This window comes from Notamacropus eugenii, chromosome 2 (genome assembly GCF_028372415.1).
Source record: "Notamacropus eugenii isolate mMacEug1 chromosome 2, mMacEug1.pri_v2, whole genome shotgun sequence".
Taxonomy (NCBI): domain Eukaryota; kingdom Metazoa; phylum Chordata; class Mammalia; order Diprotodontia; family Macropodidae; genus Notamacropus; species Notamacropus eugenii.
Genome location: NC_092873.1, coordinates 41,454,805 through 41,474,770, shown reverse-complemented (window position 1 = coordinate 41,474,770; position 19,966 = coordinate 41,454,805). Strand labels below are relative to the sequence as shown.

The following is a 19,966-nucleotide window of genomic DNA, read 5'->3' as shown; positions in this document are numbered from 1 at the left end:
TTCTCTGTATTTTGTGGTACCATGGTCTGTCAAATACATACTTAGTATTTCTAGGGTTGTTTCTTTTTAACATTTATTTAGCAGGTGATATCTGTGTCTTGGTACATGTTCTATGTACATGTGGTCTTGAGAAAGAGAAACAAAATCTTTGAAGAAAACAGCATTTACCTCTTGGTCAATTCTATAGCCTTTTGTTTTACTTCTCTTTTATTTTTAACAATTTCTTCTTTTAAGTTTACTACTCAGCCCTAGAATTGTTGCCAGACTCCATGCTTCTCCTGGCTCTTTGGTGAATGTCTCAAGGATAAGAAATCCCTCATTCTCACCTTTCTTCTCCCCGATAGTCAGAAGAACTGTGTTCTAATCCTGGCGAGACATTAACTAAAGGTGTGACATATCATTTCACTTTCTCTGTGCCTCAGTTTCTTCCTCTGAAAATGAAGGGTTTGGTCTACATAGCCTCTCACAAACCTTCCACTTTTAAATCCATGGTCCTATAACTAACGAGGTCCTTCTCAACGTTGACATTCCAGGGTTCTCTCACCTCAACAGGGAAAGGTGGGAACTGGAATTTATCAGAGTTCTCTGTCTTTAGAGGTTTGATTAAGCAGGACCAGAGGTGGGAGAAGATCTCAAAACTCTTCTTACCATGACAGGAGCCCACGTCACTGTCACCTGAAAGGAAGCCAGAACATCCATGTGTGTTTGGGGGGGGGGGGGTGGCCTTGGACAGACAGCTCACAGGTCATGGAGAAGCTTGCTCCTCCCCTCTGCCCCCTGTCTCCACATGGCACACATCTCCTTTCCTGTCCTTCCCCCTCTCCTCTCCATCACTTTCCCATGTTCTTCTTCATCTTCTTCCCTTTCCACCTGCTCTTCTCCTTTTCCTGCTATATCTCAGTGGAGGCTCTATTCCTTTTCTACCCCCCCCCCCATTGGGGAGTGGCCACGTGAAATAATGATAATGATAATAATAACAGCCACTTCTATGGCTCCCTTTGACAGCTGTCATGGCTTTCACACAGGTGACCTCATTTGATCTGATGTGCACCATAACCCAGGGAGGTGGTGCCATCACCCTAAATGGGAATGTGGCTTCTCTTTGTTGGGGGGTCTCATGGCATGCTATATTTTCTCGGTTCAGGAAGAAGGGTAAGGAATGTGCAGGAGTCCAAAAAGACTAGGACTCACCTACACCACCAGAGGGTAGAGTGTGGACAGCACCGTGGACTATCACATCATTGGCGGCCACACCTCCACTGGAAATCTCTGCAATCATCTTCTGATTGACCTGGAAGACAGTACCAAGATTTATTTATAAAATGGACCAGAGAGCCTCAAAGGCTCCTTCCACTTTTAGTTCCAGGACTCAATTTGGCCAGGAAAAGGGCCATGACTGTGGGATTGGAACAGTGAGAGGCAGTGTGGTCTAATGGGAAGACAACTAGATTTGAAGCCTGACAATCTGGGTTTCAATCCTGGCTCTGTTCCTCGTTAGCTCTGTGAACTTGGACAAGTTCCCCTTCCTCTCTAGGCCCCCCTTGTAAGATCCTTGTAGCTTTGTCATTCCATATCTGATGAGCTCCCAGACAACACATACTGGCTTGGGATTCCTGGTGACAGACTAACCCAGAGTTCCTGAGGACAAAAGAGAAGCAATTTCCTATCAGAAAGCAGAAAGGATATACTCAGGCCAGTTTGTCCTTTGCCCAGAGCTACATCCTCTTTTCCAGATGGCAGAGGTTGCTCCTTTAAAGGGAAGGGAGGTTCACAAACATCATGACAGACTGGAAAGTGTACAGAATCTGGAATCAGAATATCCAGGTCCAAATCTAGGCTCTTCTGCTTGGGCATATCTCTGAGTCTCAGTTTCCCCAAATATAAAATGGGGGTTAGAAAAGAAGGCCTCTTTGAGCTCTAGGCCTAGGATCTTGTGATTCTAGGTGACAGAAGCTGGTGACCTACTCAGGGGTTTGGATTCCAGTAGGCATTAAGTGCTAAGAATTAGAAGTTAAAGCTAGGTCTTAAGAGCCCAAGTAAAATAAGGAGGAATACATTAAATTTGGAGTCAGAAAAATGGAATCAAAGTCTCACATCAGCCAGTGGAAAGGCTATTGGATTTAAAAATCAAGCAGCCTAAGTTGGAATCCCAGCTCTGTCAGGCACTGTGCTAAACAATTTATAGATATTATCTCATTAAATATTCATAACAATTCTGTGAGGTTGGTGCTATTATAATGCTTATTTGTAGTCAGGGGTTAAATGACTGGCCCAGGGTCACACAGGTAGTAAGTGTGAGACCCTAGATTTGAACTCAACAAGATGACCCTTCTTTACTCCAGACCTCATGCTTTATCCACTGCACCACCTAGCTGTCCCAGCCTTACAGGAACCCAGTGGTTTCCTTTACTACGCAGCTCTGTTTCCAGTGCCCCACAAAGCTGGAATAGTACTCAGTTCTCTGGATACTGCTTAGGTCCCAAGTGCTCTAGAAAGAGCATTTGACTTTGGTTTGAGGAAAAGGAGCCTTGGCAACCTGTCTGAGTGTATTATGGGGGAGGTGAGCAGCACGGAGAGGTCAGGAGGAGGGTCCCTAGTATTGATTACCTGGTCATTGTTAGAAAATACATAAAGAACCAAGGGCTTTGGCTGCTCATTGAGGAATTGGATGGCTTCATCCAGGCTCTTCACACAGATGATGGGGAGAACAAGCCCAAAGATTTCTTCCTGCATCACCTGAGACTTTGGGTCAACATCAGTGAGAATGGTTGGGGTTACAAAGACCAAGAAACAAAGGAGGCGCCAGAGTAAGAAACCTGGGGTGGCTCATTCTTAACTCATGCACAGCCCACCCATACACACCCAACTAGCTAGTTTTTGAAAGCACCTTCTCAACTAATAACCAATAAGTAATACACTGGGGAGTATGGCAGAGTAGATAGAGAATTGGCCTCGGAATCAGAAAAACTCCTCCCTGACACATGCTACTGACTTGGTGACCCTGGGCAAGTCACTGAACTTCTAAGTGGCTTAGTTACTCAATCAACTAGCTATTATTAAGTATCTACTGTGTGCCAGGCAATGAGAAAAAAACCCAGGCCACACCCATAGGAGCTCACAATCCAGTGGGGGAGACACAGGCACATGACCATGCCTCCTTGAAGACAGGGACTCTCTTTTGACTCCTTTTGTGTGCTTACTATGGTGACTGGAACATAGTAGGGGCTTAATAAATTTTTATTGTATTATATTTGAACTTCATGGAAACAAGATCTAGACAGAATAAATTGGAGAGAATCTCAGAGGGGAGGTACTAAGATGAAGGAAGACTAGGGAAGTGCTCTTGCAGAAGGTGGGATTTTAGCTGAGACTTCAAGGAATCCCAGAGGTGGAGAAGAGGAGGAAGAGCATTCCAGGCAGCCAGGAAAAATGCTCAGAGGTCAGAAGTGGGTATCATGACTGTCAGGAGGGGAGTGGCCCTGAATGGAGGAGCACAAGGAAAGAGGAGGATGTAAGAAGCCCGCCAGGGTACGCTGTGCCAGGCACTCTCTAAACTGATGCCACAGAGAGAGCTGTGAACAATCCCAGGTGCTGTCCCAGACAGCCTTCCAGCATTCCCCAACATCTGTGCATCTGTTGGTGGATTCTGAGATGACCCTGATAACAAGGCAGGTGGCCAACTAGGCATTGGGGGACCCTTCATCTTTTTCCATCTCCCTGCCAGCAACAGGATCAAACAAGTCTGGCTGGGGGCACCCACAGGGGATGCTCTGGAGACCTGAAGCCATGGGAGAAAATATTAAAAACAAGCAAGAAAGGTGACTCATAAAAGAGATAGGTCCATGGATTTCTTGTGGTCTGAGTTGAGTATCAGAACTGAGTCACCCTGACCCCACCCTTTTGCCCACACAAAGACAAGCAAACTCTGGAGGAAAACAATTGCACATGCCCTCTCCACCCCACCCAGTCCTGAATTAAATAAAGAAATTAAGTGCAAAACCTAGGCAGCCAACAATTCTGGTTAAGGGTCTTACACTAAGGGTACTCAGGTCAATACTAAGGGTCCATGTAGGGTAGGAAGAGGGGGATGGGGCATCAGGGTGCAAACAGAGGGATGAAGTACTTCAAGTCAGAGGAAGTGGGGTAGCTTGGCTCTGAAATTTGTCCCATTTGTGATCTTAGACAATACTTTCCTTCTCTCTGGGCCTCAGTTTTTTTCTCTGTAAATTAAGAGAGTTGGGAAGGCAGGGAAATATTGGAAATTTCAAGCCCCAAATTCAGAATCACTGATCCTGTATGGTTCCTCCTCTTGAAAAAACCAACAGGGATGAGAACCGAGCTAGGGGGTGCCAGATCTGCTGGGCAGGGAGGCTCAATGGATAGTTCTGTCCTCCCTGTCCATGCCCTCAGTGTGATCAGCCTCCAGATTCCCAGACAGGTTTTTGTTCCTTCTGTCTCATTCCTGCTATGGTGATGGGTTGGAGGCAGTAAGGCACTGCTTCTAGAGGAGGGACCTAAAGACGTGTTTATGTAACCCAGCCTTCCTTCTTTTTCCTCCTGTCTACTTCCCACTCCTAACACACTCTGGGCCAACCAATCTCCCTAATAAGAGCCAAGAAGGAAAAACTTCACTATTAAGAATGTCCTCAGGGGAGTTAGGTGGCACAATGGATAGAGCACCAGCCCTGGAGTCAAGAGGACCTGAGTTCAAATTCAGCCTGAGATAATTACTAGTTGTGTGACCTTGGGTAAGTCACTTAACCTTGATTGCCACCAAAAAAAGAAGAAGAATGCCCTCATAAGAAAGACCTAACTAGGAGATCTGTCTCCCCATAGAATATAAGCTTCTTGAAGGCAGAACTTGGTTTTGTTTCTATGTTTGCCACATAAGCATAGAAATAGGGAATGTATCTGTGATTTCATTGGTATTGGGAATTCCTCCCAGGAGAGGAAACTCCCTCTACCAAATTAGATTTCTACTTCAGTAATTATAACCTTAGAAAGACACTTTTTGTTAAAAGGAGGAGTTTTTGAGAAGAACCTATATCTGGAAATGACTTTTTAAAAAGGTATCAATAAACCTTAAAAACTTAAGGGGTGATAGGATCGATGACTTTCAATTTCCTTTCCAGTTCCTCAGTCATATAATCTGTTAAGTTCCGTGCTCTCTGTACCACTTCTGCTATTAAACTGGACATCCAGCTGTTCCTGGAACTCAGCGGGATGTTGTCACCCAGCGCATGCATGGTCACAAGTCTTGTCTCCATCTGTAATGGACAGCACAGCCTCCCCCACTTTACCCTTCACGATCCTCTGCTCAGGTGCCACTGCTTCCTTTCAGAAAGCCTTCCTGGAGAAAAGTAGTTTGTCCTCTGCTTTTGGGAGAGGGCTTCTCTGGATCTTTCCTTTGATCTACCACCTATTTGCCTTGCACTTATTTGTGTATTTATCTGTTCAAGTAAAAGAAGAGTTTTTGAAGACCATTTGTACAATCTGCCATGCCTTGATATGCACTTTTTCCTCACTTCCACCTTGGAGGATTCCTTGCTTCCTTGAAGTCTCATCTCTGGTGCCATCTCTTACATTACCCTTATACTAATACCACAGTTAGCCAGTGCCCTCCTCAAAGGAACTCATTTATTTTATTTTTAAAAAGTAAAATGCCTTCAAGTCCAATCACTCTGGCTCTCTTTGGTTGATCAACAACGGGTTGATCCAGTCCCAAACCTCACTTAATCATTGCTGTCACTGGACCCAGATCCTCCAGAGGAGAGAGTGAGGTTGGTGACTTTACACAGCCATGACATCTCCCTCTTGATGTCATGATCCTCTTTTAGAATGAGGGACAAAAAACAATCTCGGAGTAGTAGTAGCTTCCTCACTGGGGACCCAACTGGCCAATTCCAGTTGGGCAACACCTTTCCTTTCTTCCTTCCTTTCTTTTTCCTTCCTTAAATTCCTTTGTTTTTTCTTCCTCCCTCTTCTTTCTCGTCTCCCTTTTCTCCCTCCTCTCCCTTTGATGACATAGGGAATCATACCCTTACCTGGTGCTCTGCCCAAAGGAATATAAAATTGAATTGCTGAAACCTGGCAAGATATTTTGAGGTTTATGAACTAAATTTCTTGTTTCATTGATCATGCCTTAAACCCAAATCACTGTGGCTCTCATTGATTGGCTAACAATAGATTCCAGCCTAAGCCTCACTTGCTCATTATTTGGATTCTGATGGCTCAGAGTGAGTAAATAGCAATTGTTTATCTTTTGGTGAGAAACCCTGAAGGTCTTCCCATCACAGATCAACTTTATTTTATTTATTTATTCATTTATTTTATCAACTAGTTAAAAGAGGCCACTCTTTGCCTCATTTTTACCTAGCCTTAATCACTGAATAGGTATTGCCTCAGTCAAACTGAGATCTGTTAAAGAACTTACCTTAAAAAGACCAAGGTCTCCCACTACATCTGGGGCCATTTTCAGTTGTCCTGATCTCCGTCTTGCCACTGGACCCAGATGACTCCAGAGGAGTGACTGAAGCTAGCGGTAACTTTCCATAGCCCTGTCTCACTTATAATTCAGTTCACTCACAAGTCATAACATCTCTTTCCTGATGTTATGGCCTTGGACAACTAAGGACATACAACAACAACAGGAAGTCACTTAGAACAATAAGAGGTTAAGTGAGTTGCCCCAGGCCACACAACCAGTGTTCAGGTCTTCTTGGATCCAAGGGCACTTCTCCATTGATAACACCAAGATGCTTGAAGTCTGTTAATTAGTGATTGACTGATGAATTGAAATGTTGAGTTGGAATATGAGAACACAGACTGGGTTGGTCAAGCAGGGGAAGAGACAGAGACAGAGAGACAGAGACAGAGAGACAGAGACAGAGAGACAGAGACAGAGAACCTTTCTGGGTACCTTTCATCACCCCTGCCCATGTTTTTGCAGTACTTAGGTCCCTTCTCAGACAATTAAGTAACACCACACCCAGTTTCCAGGCCATCTGAAGGGGCACAGAAATCTAATCCATTTGCACTGAACTTTGGTGCCAAAGTCATCCTTTGTATCAACTTGTCCTGGCCCCTCCTGAAAACCTGCCTTGGCCTTAAGAAAAAGGAGATTCCAAGACTGAAGGAAAATAAAATAACAAAAACAAAACCCTGTTGATTCTCTAAGGACTCAACTAAATGTTTAATCCTTCAGCTCCCTCCCTCCCATCCTGCCCAAAGTCACTGTCACTGGTTAAGGGGTAGAAACAGGACAGGCCTGGGGGCAACAATATCAAGGACCACACTGGGAGTAGGATCAGGCTGCCCCCATCTCAGCTCCACCCAACACAGTCAATTGACGTTTGTTAAGCACCTGCCTAAATTCTACTAGTTGAAAAACACAAACTTGCCTTCTTCACAGCAAAGGGGAAAAGACAGACAGTGGCAACCCACCTATATAGAAAGAGGGCTCATCTCCATCCCGTCTATATGCCACCTTCTGTCCCTCAATTAAGCTCATCACTCTTTTGAAGGGGTGGCTGTTGGCCATTCTTCCATGGTCATGAGAATTTTTGGCATCATCCCCAGAGTATTCCTTTGGGAAAGAGGAATGATATTAAAAGAGTTTGTGACAAAAGGCAAAGAAAATCACTTTTAGATTTCAGATACAAAAAACATACCCTAAAACTATAAGGGGGCCCTGACCTGCATTGATAGAGAGTGTTCACTCACCTGGAATATCCTTCTACCCATTGAAATCACAGGTCCAGGCCCAATCCCTATTCACAGGAGGTAAGTTTCTTGAAAGCAGAAACAGACTGTCAGAGATTTTCTATTTATATCCCCAGGATTTAGCACAGTGCTTGGCACATTGTAAGCACTTAGTAAATATTTGTTACCCCATTCATTCATTTTGTTCATTCATAGAAGAATTTTGTGACTATGGACCCAATTTCAAGGAATGTCTGCTGCTGCTAAAAATAACTTATTTGGAGAATTTAGAGCTGAAAAGAACCTTATCTATCATCCATTCCAACCCCCTCATTTTACAAATAAGGACACTGAGGTCTAGAGTTGTGAACAAGATCACATAAGTAGTAAGACTCTGAGTCAGAATAGGAACCCATATCTTTGACTCCAAAACTAGTGTTCTTTTGCCTGGGTTCCCTCTCTCTCAGGAAGAGAATACATTCTTGGATTACTTCTTGCATATAATGCAACAGCCCAGGCTGATTTCTTGTTTTCCAGCCTTCATTAAATTGTGGAACTTCGAATGTGTTACTTTATCTCTCTTGGCTACAGGTATTCATCTATCTGCCTGCCTATCTATTCTTCTGTCCATCTATCTATCCATCTGTCATCTATCTGTCTATCCTTCTCTATGTCTATAACCATCCACATATCTACTTAATTATCTACCTGTCTATTTTTCATTCTATTTATCTTTCTATCCATTCATCTATCATCTATCATCTATCAGTCTATCTATCCTGCTATCCATCTATCACCTATCAATCTATCTTTTTATCTGTCCATCTGTCAATTCATGTATCTATCAGTCTATCCCATCCATCTAGCCATCTATCTATCGTCTGTCTGTCTCTCTGTCTATCGATCCTTGTAATTGTCTCTGTCCATCACCATATCTATTTAATCATCTATCCATTTACAAGCCTTTCTTTCTATTTATATTTCTATCCATCCACCTGTCGTCTCTCTGTCTGTCTGTGTATCTACTTAACTCCCTATCTACTCATTAAGTCACTTACCCTTCCGAAGTCTCAGTTCTCCCACCTGTAAAATGAAGATAATAAGAATGCCTATCTCCCTGGATTGTCATAAGACTCAAGTGAGACACTATACATAAAATGCTTTACAAACTTAGAAGTATCATATAAGTATGAGCTACCATTATTATCTTGGAAGACAGCTATTCTGTCCTTTTGTTTTGTTCTCTTCAAGACATGTATGGCCAGGTCCTTCACCTGGGTCTGCCTCAATTCGTTATCCTGGTCTCTGCCCTCTGGACTCATATGAGCTTGTTGACATCCTTTCTGAGGTGACCACACCTTATTTGGGACTTGGTATTAAAATCAACTTTGCAGTTGTGGTCTGAGCTGGGATCAAAGTACAGTGAGATAATCAACTCCCTTGTTCTAGATTTGGTTCTTCTAATAACGTCTAATATTACATTAACACTAACAGTGCCACATACTACTACTGATTCATACTGAACTTGCAGCCAGCTGAAAAACCAAGTCTCTTTCAAATGTCAAAGCTCCATCCTATATTTGTGCCGACCTTCTTTCTATTCCTATTAAATGTGTATGGAAAAAAAGTCAATGATGGAGGGGCTGTGGAAAGGCAGGAACATTGATTTATTATTGGTCTAGTTGTGAACTGACCTAAACTAAAAGTAACAAACAAAGTGACTAAAATTCACATGCCTTTGTCCCAGAGATCCCACTACTGGACATGGAATGTAAGGATATCAGACAACCAGAAAAAAATTCCAGAGGTGAAAGAATATTCATAGCAACATGTTTTGTGGAAAAAAAGAACATGGAAACAAAGCAGGTGCCCATTGATTAGGAAAAGGCTAAAAGTGCCACCTTCTGCAGGAAGCCTTTCTTGGGTTCCTCCAGGTGATATTGCCTTCCTCTCTCCCTTATATTGTCTTTGTAGCCACAACACCCAAAATTGCATCTGATACACAGTAGGTACTTAATAAATACTTGTTGATCGGTTGATTATAAGAAATTACAATTCTGAAGAATTCAGAGAAGCATGCAAAAACTTATATATGAACTGATGCAGAGTGGGGGGTAAGGAGAACCAGGAAATAACACTCACAATGATTATGATGATACAAAAGGCATGAACAGGGGCAGTTAGGTGGTACAGTGGATAGAACACCAGGCCTGGAGTGAGGAAGACCTGAATTCAAATGTGGCCTCAAACATTTACTACCTGTGTAATGCTGGGGCAAGTTAGTTAACTCTGCTTGCCTCAGTTTCCTCATGTATAAAATGAGGCTAAGACTAGCAGTTACCTCTTAAGGCTGTTTTGACCTGTGTAATTGTAACAAACAAATGACTTTTCTTTTGGAGGACAGTTGAAAAGATGTTTGTCCTTCCTTGCATTGTAAAGATAGAGAACTCCCCAACTCATGTGGCTGGAATTCCAGGCTTCCCTCAAAGATCCAGCTCCTCCACCACCTTTTGCTGGCTTCTACTGGCTGCTAATGCCTTCACCTCAAAAGTTACCTTCTATTTGGAGGTAGTTTGCTGGAACAAGTTCTAGGCCTGGAGTCAAGAAGACCTGAGTTCAAATCCAGCCTCAGACACCTACTAGTTATTTGACCTTGAGTGAGTCATTTAACCTCTGTCTGCCTCAGTTTCCTCAACTCTAAAATAGGTATCATAATAGCAGCTGCCTCTCAGACTTATTGGGAGAATTAAATGAATAATATTTGTAAAGTATCTGGCACATAATAGGTGCTTGATAAATGTTTTCATTATGTTTTCCATGGGTTCGCATGCATAATGGGCTCCATATTGCTTGCCTTCTCAATAGGGAGGGAAAGGGTTGGAGGGAGGATAGAATTCAGAAATTAATACTTTAAAAAAGAATATTTTTTAAAAGTTTTCATTCACTTTGTATCTTCTACATAGTTCTGCCTTTCCCTGCTCTCCTCTATTAGAATGTGAGGACCTGGAGGGCAAGAGATGTTTTGTACCTTTCTTCCTCATCTCAGCACTCAGCTCAGGGCCTGGCACCAAGGAAGTGGTGTGCAGGGGCTATAGAGGACATCCATCCCATCTGAGAGCACACACCGATAGGCCCACCTTCACAAAGAGGATCTGGGAGGCAGGCGCAAGTGATTTCATTGTCCCCTGACTCACCTTCAGGGCTTTCTTAAATCTTCTCCACTACTTGGCCTTGCAGAACAGGATCACAGAGGATGTAGTCTGGAGCCCAACAAATCTGGCCACAGTTCATGAATTTGCTCCAGGTGACACATCTGGAGAAAACAAATCCCAAGAAAATCGAGAACATTTCCACTATGAATTATGAATAGGGATGATGTGTGTTTTTCATTTGCTGGGAATGTTGGAGGAAGTCAGAACTCCAGCTTCTGGAGGGCACAATTCAGCCCTAGTTATTGAAAAATAATCTTCCATATCCCACTTAGTTTTCCATTCCCAGAGCAGGTGCCTTGCCCCATCAGCAGGTGTAGGATGCAGGGCATGGCACCTCTCCCTCCCCCAGTTCATAAGGATGGCAGCTGGACAGAAGCCCTAGTAGCATCTTCCAGATGGGGTAAGATTGGAACCCAAGACAAAAGGCTCATTATCATGAAGTGATAATTTACATGGAATGTTCGGTCTGTTTCTCCCCCACATAAAAGAAAAGGTTAAAAAGACTGGAGGCCAGTTTTTCTATGGTCGTGGCACTAGTTGCACCAATTTCCCCCCGCAGAAGTGATGGCACTTGCTTTGACTGAAATAACAGAACTTGACATGTTACGTTAACTCACCTGGAACCTGAGGAATCTGCCCACTGCTCTCTCACATACATGGGCCAGTTAGGTTCATCCGTGCCCTGACCATGCACTTGAATAAAAAACAAAATATCCCATGTGGTGCCATGTATGGATGCCACAGGCTCCTAGGACCTAGGGCCTGAAGGGACATTAGAGGTTGTCTAGCCCAGTTCCATCACTGTACAAAGGAGGAAATGAGGTTCAAAGCGGGTGAAGCACAAGGTCATATACATAAGTAGCAGGGCCAGGCTTTCTCGACTCCAAATCCATTAGATTTCCCATCATACATTACTTGCCACAAGCTATGACTCTACACACCACCTAAAAACCTAAATACTCCTCCCTGGCCACCCCTTCCTTTAGCGTTGTCTCTTCTTCTTAGAACAGAAGCTCATTGAACACAAAGATTGTCTTGCCTTTTGTTACTGTATCCCCAGTACAAAGCATGGTGCTTGACACATAATAACTACTCTTTTTCATTCATTCATTCATTCATTCATTCATTCATTCATTCATTCAGTGATACTATGATTCAAAGAGCTCCTTGGGCCTCTTCCAGCTCCCACAGTCTCTAGTGGTCTGGGATTCTCTGACATCCAGTCTCACCTGCAGGCAATGTCAAGGTCACAGTCCTTGTCAATGTAACAGGGATTCTTCCCTCCCAATTCCAGGGTCACTGGGGTCAGGTGCTTGGCTGCAGCTATCATGACAATCTTGCCCACTCCTGTGCTCCCAGTATAGAGGATGTGGTCAAATTTCTCCTTGAGCAATTCTGTGGTCTCAGGAACACCACCATTAATGACTGGAAACAGGTCCTGCCGTGAAAACAGATTGAGGAGAAGAGTCAGAAAACACTCTCTGTCTTGAGGCTCAGGTGGTCCAGTGGGGAAAGCCCTAGAGTTGGCACCAGAGGACCCAAATGGCCTCCAAGGTCCCTGCCAGCTCCAAATCTGTACTCCTGAGGTTCCTTGACTGGAATACTATCACTGCTTTCTCTCCCACTTCTCCAGCATGCCTCCCAGGAGCCTCATCATCATGCAAAACTGCATCAGCCTTGGTACTGACACTTCTGATGAGAGGACAGAGTGGTGAGCTTCTCCCAAAACTTCTGTTTAAGCAGGGTACCAGGTCAATCATTTTTCATTTCCCACTCAGTTAGACTCCTTTGGATTTCTCCATCATGCCCCAGTGCTGGCTACCTACCCATCCCTCCCTCAGGCTGCTTGCCCTGCCTGTTTAGCTTCATTCAGATGTTGTCTTCCCTCCTTAGATTGTAAGGGGCTGTCTTTCTTTTTCATATTTGTATCTCCTGTGTTTAGTAAAGCACCTGCACATAACAGGCATGTAATAAATGCTTATTGACAGACTGACTCCAGGATAACCTTCCACAGGTAAATTATCAAACAGGTGCCTTCCACCATCTGGTGCCACCTGACTTTCATGCTTTGTCCCCTGCTAATCCCTTTCACAACCACAGTCATATGACAATGTCTTCTTATCTCTCTATCTTTGCTGAAACTGGTCCCTACTCCTGGAATTCTCCTTTCTCCCCAATTTATCCTTAAACTCTTATTCACCATAAGGGAGGAATTTATGAGCAAACAAGAGATAGAAAGCATCATGAGATGTAAAATGTGTAATTTTGATTATATTTAATTAAAAATGGTGTGTACAAATAAAACCAATGCAGCTAAGATTAAAAAGAAAAAAAACCAGAGAAATTTTTTACAAGTTTCTCTGATAAAGGCCTCATTTCTCAAACAGATAAAGAACTGAGTTGAATTTTTAAGAATACAAATCATTCCTCAATTGATAAATTGTCAAAGAATATGAAGAGGCAATTTTCAGAATAAGAAATAAAAGCTACCTACAATAATTTGAAAAAAATCTCTAAATCATCGCTGATTAGAGAGATACAAGTTAAAAAAAACTCTGAGGCACCATGTCACACCTATTAGATTGGCTAATATGAGATAAAAGTAAAATGACAAATATTGGAGGGGATGAGGAAGAATTAAGACACTAATGCAGTGTTGGTAGAGTTGTGAACTAATTCAAGCATTCTAGAGAGTAATTTGAAACTATGCCCAAAAGGGCACAGCATTCATACTCTGCATGTGCATACCCTTCAACCTCACAATAGCAACAGTGGGTGTGTATCCCAAAGAGATTTTTTTTTTAAAAGGGAAAAAATCCAATTTGTACAAGGGTATTTATAGCAATTCTTTCTGTTGTGGCAATTGGAAATTGAGGAAATGTCCATCAATTGGGGGATGGTTGAACAAGCTATGGTAAATAAATGTAATATGAAATACTATTGTGCAATAAGAAATGATGAACAGGGTGGTTTCAGGAATACTTGGAAAAACATATCTGAATTGCTGCAAAGTGAAGTGAGTAAAACCAGGAGAACACCATACACGTTAACAGCAACATTGTAATGATGATGAATTGTGAATGTCAGCGATTTTCAGCAATTTCAGCAATACAAAAGAATTCCAAAAAATTCAGTTAATCTGTAAGCTCATTGACATCAGAAGCTCTGTCTTTAAAATTTATTTTTCTTGTAGCATCTAGAACACTTTGTTGAAAACACTTAGTACTTTGTTGAAACTAAAGGAATAAAATTTAATGGTTATGGGCAACTGTGTAGAAGTACTGGGGGTGAGCAGTAGGGGTGGAGGTAGGGAATCCCTGGTCCTGAGACTCAGAATTCCCATTGTTATTTCCAGTAGTTGGGGAATGTGACAGAATGAAGGAGAATAGTGAGCTCTGAGTCTCCTTCCTTCTACTCTCACCTCTCCTTTACTAATAGGAAGAGCAAGGAAGGAAGGATGGGGCATGGTGTGGGGGAAAGGACACTCAACTGGGAGTCAGGGACATCTAGTTAGCAGTGTGATCTCAGACAAATCATTTTCTCCCTCTGTGCCTCAATTTTCTGCTCTCTAAAATGCCTGGAGTATAAGGTTATGTGTGGAAGAGGCCTTAGACATCTTTCCATACTAATCCCTCACTTTTCATAGGAGTAAACTGAAGCCCAGACAAATTACCTTATTAGTCTAAGGTCACAGAGATAAACAAATAACAGGTGAGGGATTTGCCAATCCAACAAAATTAATTAAGCCCCAGCAAGTGTTTAAACTGACTTGGGAAGCACAAAGTGTAGATAAGATAAGAGTCCCTCCCCTTCAGTTCTTACAAACTAGAAAGAGCAGATTGGGGTCCCTCAGCTCTACAAGAATTACTTTGTCCCCCACCTCCAATTCTGCCCGTGTGACAAGGTCCCATTCTTTCCCATACAGAGAACTTTGGGGCTGAGACTCACCTTGTCCAGGTACTGAGGGAGCAGTGTGGCCAGAAGGGTGGCTGTTTGCTCACTCACTTCAGAAGGCTTGAGGACCACAGCATTGCCTATAGGATACAAGAAAACACCCCTTTACCCAGAGTGTCATACCAGACTCCTGCACCCCATGAATCCAAGGGTCATAGTATTCCCTTAGCTCCTCCACATCAAGTTGTAACCAACACAGGGAAAATCCATCTTTTGGCACCTCTGAGGGAGAAAGGTACAGGCTTCCTTCCCATAGTGACCACCATTCTAGGTTCCCCTGACTCCTGGTTCTCTCCTGACCTGAGCCCCCAGGCTCAGAGATCAGAGAGCACGCCAAACCACATAGACATCAACATGTCTGCGTGCACACACATGTGCATAGACACTCACAGGCTTGTGCCACACCTGTCTAATGCTGTGCTATGGTTTGCTTGGGCCCAGATCTTGTCCTCTAGCCCTAAATGAACCCCCTATTCTGACCAGTCTTCCAATTCAGACTATGAGCCTCAATCTTTTTCCTATATCTCATTTCCTTTGGAAGGCAAAAGGATAGTTACCAATAATAATTATTATGGCTCGCATTTATATACTGCCTACTAGGTGCTAGGCACACGCTAGACGCATTACAATTATCTCTTTGATCATCACAACATCCCTGACAGTTAGGGATTATTATTATTATATCCATGTTATAGATGAGGAAGCTGAGGCAAACAGGGCTTGTGACTTGTGCAGGGTCACACAGCTAGTAAGTGTCTGAGACCAGATTTGATGTCAAATCTTCCTGAGTCCAGGCCCAACACTTTAACCATTGAACCACTTAAATAGTTGGACACAAAGGAAAGGGGCCACAATCTAACTGAGAGAAGAAGGAGTGAACATTTAAAGCTAACAGGGGGATGCAATGTGGGGTGCAAGAATGCTGACCCTTTGGTCATAAGTTGAATCCTGACTCTCCTTCTTACCACCTGTAAAATGGGAGACTCAGAAAAAATTGAGAGGTGCAGACTGTCAAACTTTTAAAGCTGAACAAACAGACCCAGAAGGCTTAAACTACTTGTCCAATGTCATGTTGCTAATAAGTGAATTTGGTACAATTCACTTGCATGTCATGGCATCACCTCCCTGATGTCATGGTCCTCTTTGAGAACGAAGGACAAATGACAACCTCTGGTGAGTAGAAAGACGAGCTTCCTCACTGGGCACCCAATGGAAACTGGCCAGTTGGACAACACAGCTCTTGTCTTTTCTTTTTTATTCCTTTCTTTTCTTCTCTTTTCTCATCTTGTCTAGTCTAGTCTAGTCTTGTCTTGTCTTCTCTTGTTTAGTCCTGTCTAGCCCTGTATTGTCTTGTCCAGTCTTGTCTAGTCTTGTCCTGTCTAGTCTTGTCTTGTCTAGTCCTGTCTAGTCCTGTATTGTCTTGTCTTGTCCTGTCTAGTCTTGTCTTGTCTTGTCCTGTCTAGTCTTGTCTTGTCTTGTCCTATCTAGTCCTTTCTAGCCCTGTATTGTCTTGTCCAGTCTTGTCTAGTCTTGTCCTGTCTAGTCTTATCTTGTCTAGGCCTGTCTAGTCCTGTATTGTCTTGTCTAGTCTTGTCTAGTCTTGTCTTGTCCTGTCTAGTCTTGTCTTGTCTTGTCCTGTCTAGTCTTGTCTTGTCTTGTCCTGTCTAGTCCTGTCTAGTCCTGTATTGTCTTGTCTAGTCTTGTCTTGTCTAGTCCTGTTTAGTCTTGTCTAGTCCTCTGTTGTCTTATCTAGTCTTGTCTAGTCCTGTTTAGTCTTGTCTAGTCCTCTGTTGTCTTATCTAGTCTTGTCTTGTCTTGTCTAGTCCTGTATTGTCTTGTCTAGTCTTATCTTGTCTTGTCTTATCTAGTCTTGTCTTGTCTTGTCTAATCCTGTCTAGTCCTGTATTGTCTTGTCTAGTCTTGTCTTGTCTTGTCTAGTCCTGTCTAGTCTTGTCTAGTCCTCTGTTGTCTTATCTAGTCTTGTCTTGTCTTGTCTTATCGTGTCTAGGCTTGTCTTGTCTTTTCTTTGTCCACCTAGGGTAACAACCCCTTACCTGCAGGTGTTCTGCCCAAAGGAATATAAATTTTGATAGCTGAAACTTTTTTTCTTAAGGACTTTCCCTTATGTCCAAATCACTCTGGTTCTCATTGAATGACCAACTATAGATCCCAGGCCAAGCCATACTTGATCATTGTTTGGGCCCTGATTGGCTCAGAGGGAATGCAAATAGCAATTATTTCTGTTTTGGCCAGAAACCTTGAGGGTCTTTCCCTCCCAGATTGATTATTTTTCCTTTTTTTTTTTTAACGTGATAAAGAGGCCATTCTTTTACTCTTGTCTTACCTAGGCTTAATCCTGGAATAAACACTTCCTTAGTCAAAGGGAGAACTGTTTAAGACCTTAGCTTAAAAAAGTCAAGGTCTCCCATTTCATCCTGGGCCATCTCCAGTCTTCTTGATCTATATCTCCCCATTGGATGAAGATGACTTCAAAGGAGAAAGTGAGGCTAGTGACTTTGCGCATCCTGCCTCACTTACATCCAATCCACTTGCATGTCCTGGTCTACTTTGAGAATCAAGGACAAAAGACAACAAGTAGATTTGAAGTCAGATCCTAGATTCAAATTCTGACAGCTACTTAATGTGTAAGTGACTTTAGACTAATGATGGTTTTATTTGAGATTCAGTCTCCTTATGTGCAAAATAAGAGGGTGGGTAGGCCAGATGTCCTCCAAAGTCCCTTCCAACTTTAAATCTCTGATCTTATGAAACTGCTGGGCAAGTTACCAGTGATTCAACCAGTAACCAAACTGAGTGGTCTCCTTAAACATTTCGGATGCTACATGAGACTCTAGATGAATTCTAGCTCAAGAACTGAGTCTCACACCCAGTTTGATCATGAATATTATGGCAGTTTGACTGACCTGCCAATCCTCCTAGTGATGGGGTCCAGTGTGCTATCCTGAGGCTAATTCTAGGGAACACTGCTATGATCCATGAGGAGCGCCCCTTCCTCTCAGAAGATTTGGAGTCAGAGGACTTGGGTTCAAATCACTCAACCTCTCTGGACCTCAGTTTCCACATCTGTAAAATTGGTTAGATGATCCCTTCCAGCTATAAATCTAAAAACCTCTCTATCATCCAGAAGAAAGAAATTTTCCCCACCTCTAGCAATGACTCCTACCAACGGCTGGACTGACAGAACAAAGGGGTAGACCCAGGTCCCAATGATCAGAACCACACCCAGGGTTCTAAGTGGATGTAGGGCTGTTCATCCTTTGCATTTTCATTCTTTTCCACTGACTCATTCAGGATCCACTGAGGAAGGCTGGTGATCACATAGTCAACTTCTTCCAATAAGTAAATTCACTCTTGATAGAGTTCAGACTGCTTGTTCTGTGGCAACAATGGCATTCAGGTTGAAATCAGAGTCTCCGGGCCTCAGACTCCATCTACCCCAACCTTCTTATTTTACACAATGATAGGATGGAGACCAAGGGAGGTTAAGGGATTGGTGCATCATCACACAGGGAGCAATTACCAGTGGCAGTATTCAAAGCCATGTCCTCTGACTGTAGAGTCTGCCCTTTTTTACATTTTACCAAAAGGTACCAGATACTACCTCCCAAATCACAGGCAGAGAGCCAAGCCAAAAACCCCTAAGAAGATTGCCTGTCTGCTGAAAAGCCTCCTGAATGCCAGCTCTTTGTTTACTGGGTTATGGCTCCTAACCATGAAGTCCCAGGAACGGACATCAACTATGTGCAGCAGGTTGCAAAAGGACCTATGAAGGCAGTGGGCTAGCGCTGAATGATAAGAAAGCATGATTATGACTGTTGGGACAAGTCACTTCCTTTTGTCTTCTGGAAACTGGGATCAGACTAGGGCAACTCTGAGATCTCTTCCAGCTTTTCCCTTGGCTTGGCTTGGTTGGTTGGATGGAGGCTGGAAGAACACCCAGGAGCCTAGGAGGCCAACATTTCTGAGTGTCCTTCTTGCTCTGACTACTGTGAATCTCTGCCTGGATTTCAATGCCCTCGCCTCCACAAGGTACAATCATCTCTCTCTGAAGCCCTCCCCTCTGCTCAGGCCAAGCCCCAATCTGGGCTCATTCTGGCCTCTATATCTTTGCTCTATTTCCTTTCTATGTTGAATCCCCTTCCCATTTCTGTCCTGTCCCATTCTTTTGAGTTCTACCTCCTCACCTCCCATCTCAAAGTCATCCCAAATTATTTCCCTCTGCATTCATCCATCCATTCTGAATTTGTCCTGAAATTCTATGCCCTTACTAGTGCCAGAGCACTTTACCCATGGCCTTGTATTTATAGGGTCATAGGATTTCCAGCTGGAAGGGGCCAGTCTCTGAGTACAACCTTCTTTCCCCAGTTCAACCCTAAGCTCTTTGAAGGCAGATGTGGTTTGTCCCTATCCCTCTGGCATGTCCCATAGTCCCTAAGATGGGCTCCTGGTCAAGGCTGGGCTCATGGACTGAATCACTACTTTGTGGAGATCAGCATATAGGGCTGCAACAATTTCCTCTTCTCTCTCCTTCACCATTCTTTTGAGGTTTTCCAGGTGCTGGATCTGGAATTTCAAGGGCCAGGTTTTACCAGAGTTGAAGGCAGCCCTGGCCTGCTACATGGTCTTGCTGATTTTGCTTATGGTCTCTGAGAAAACCATAACAGACCATAACCATAACAGACATAGAGGGCTTTTTAGGAAATGAAAATGAAAACGGTCATCTTTTCCATTCAGTTCACTCCAATAAACACTTCTTGAGGGATGTTATACACCAGGACCTATATCAAGTATTGGGATGTAAAGACAAAAACCAACACCAGTGCCTGACCTCAAGAGACTTATATTCTACTGAAGGTCTACAATATGTACACAGATGGGTAGAAACAAAGTAGTTCTGGGGTAGAGAGTGAGGAACACTAATAACTGGGAAAGGCCAGGTGTGGGAAGTGGCCACTGAGCTGTGATTTCATGGGAGCTCCAAAGACCATGGAGGTGAGGAAGGAGGGCATGCCAAGAGTAGGGAACAGCCTATGCAAATACATAGAGGTAGGAAATGGGATATCATGTGTAGGGAATAA

General features: G+C 43.2%; 1 pseudogene; it reads right to left on the bottom strand.

The window, feature by feature from the left end:
* Positions 1-255: 255 nt before the first annotated feature.
* LOC140522616 (aldehyde dehydrogenase, dimeric NADP-preferring-like) lies at positions 256-19,547 on the bottom strand (annotated as a pseudogene).
* Between the last annotated feature and the right edge of the window lie 419 nt (positions 19,548-19,966).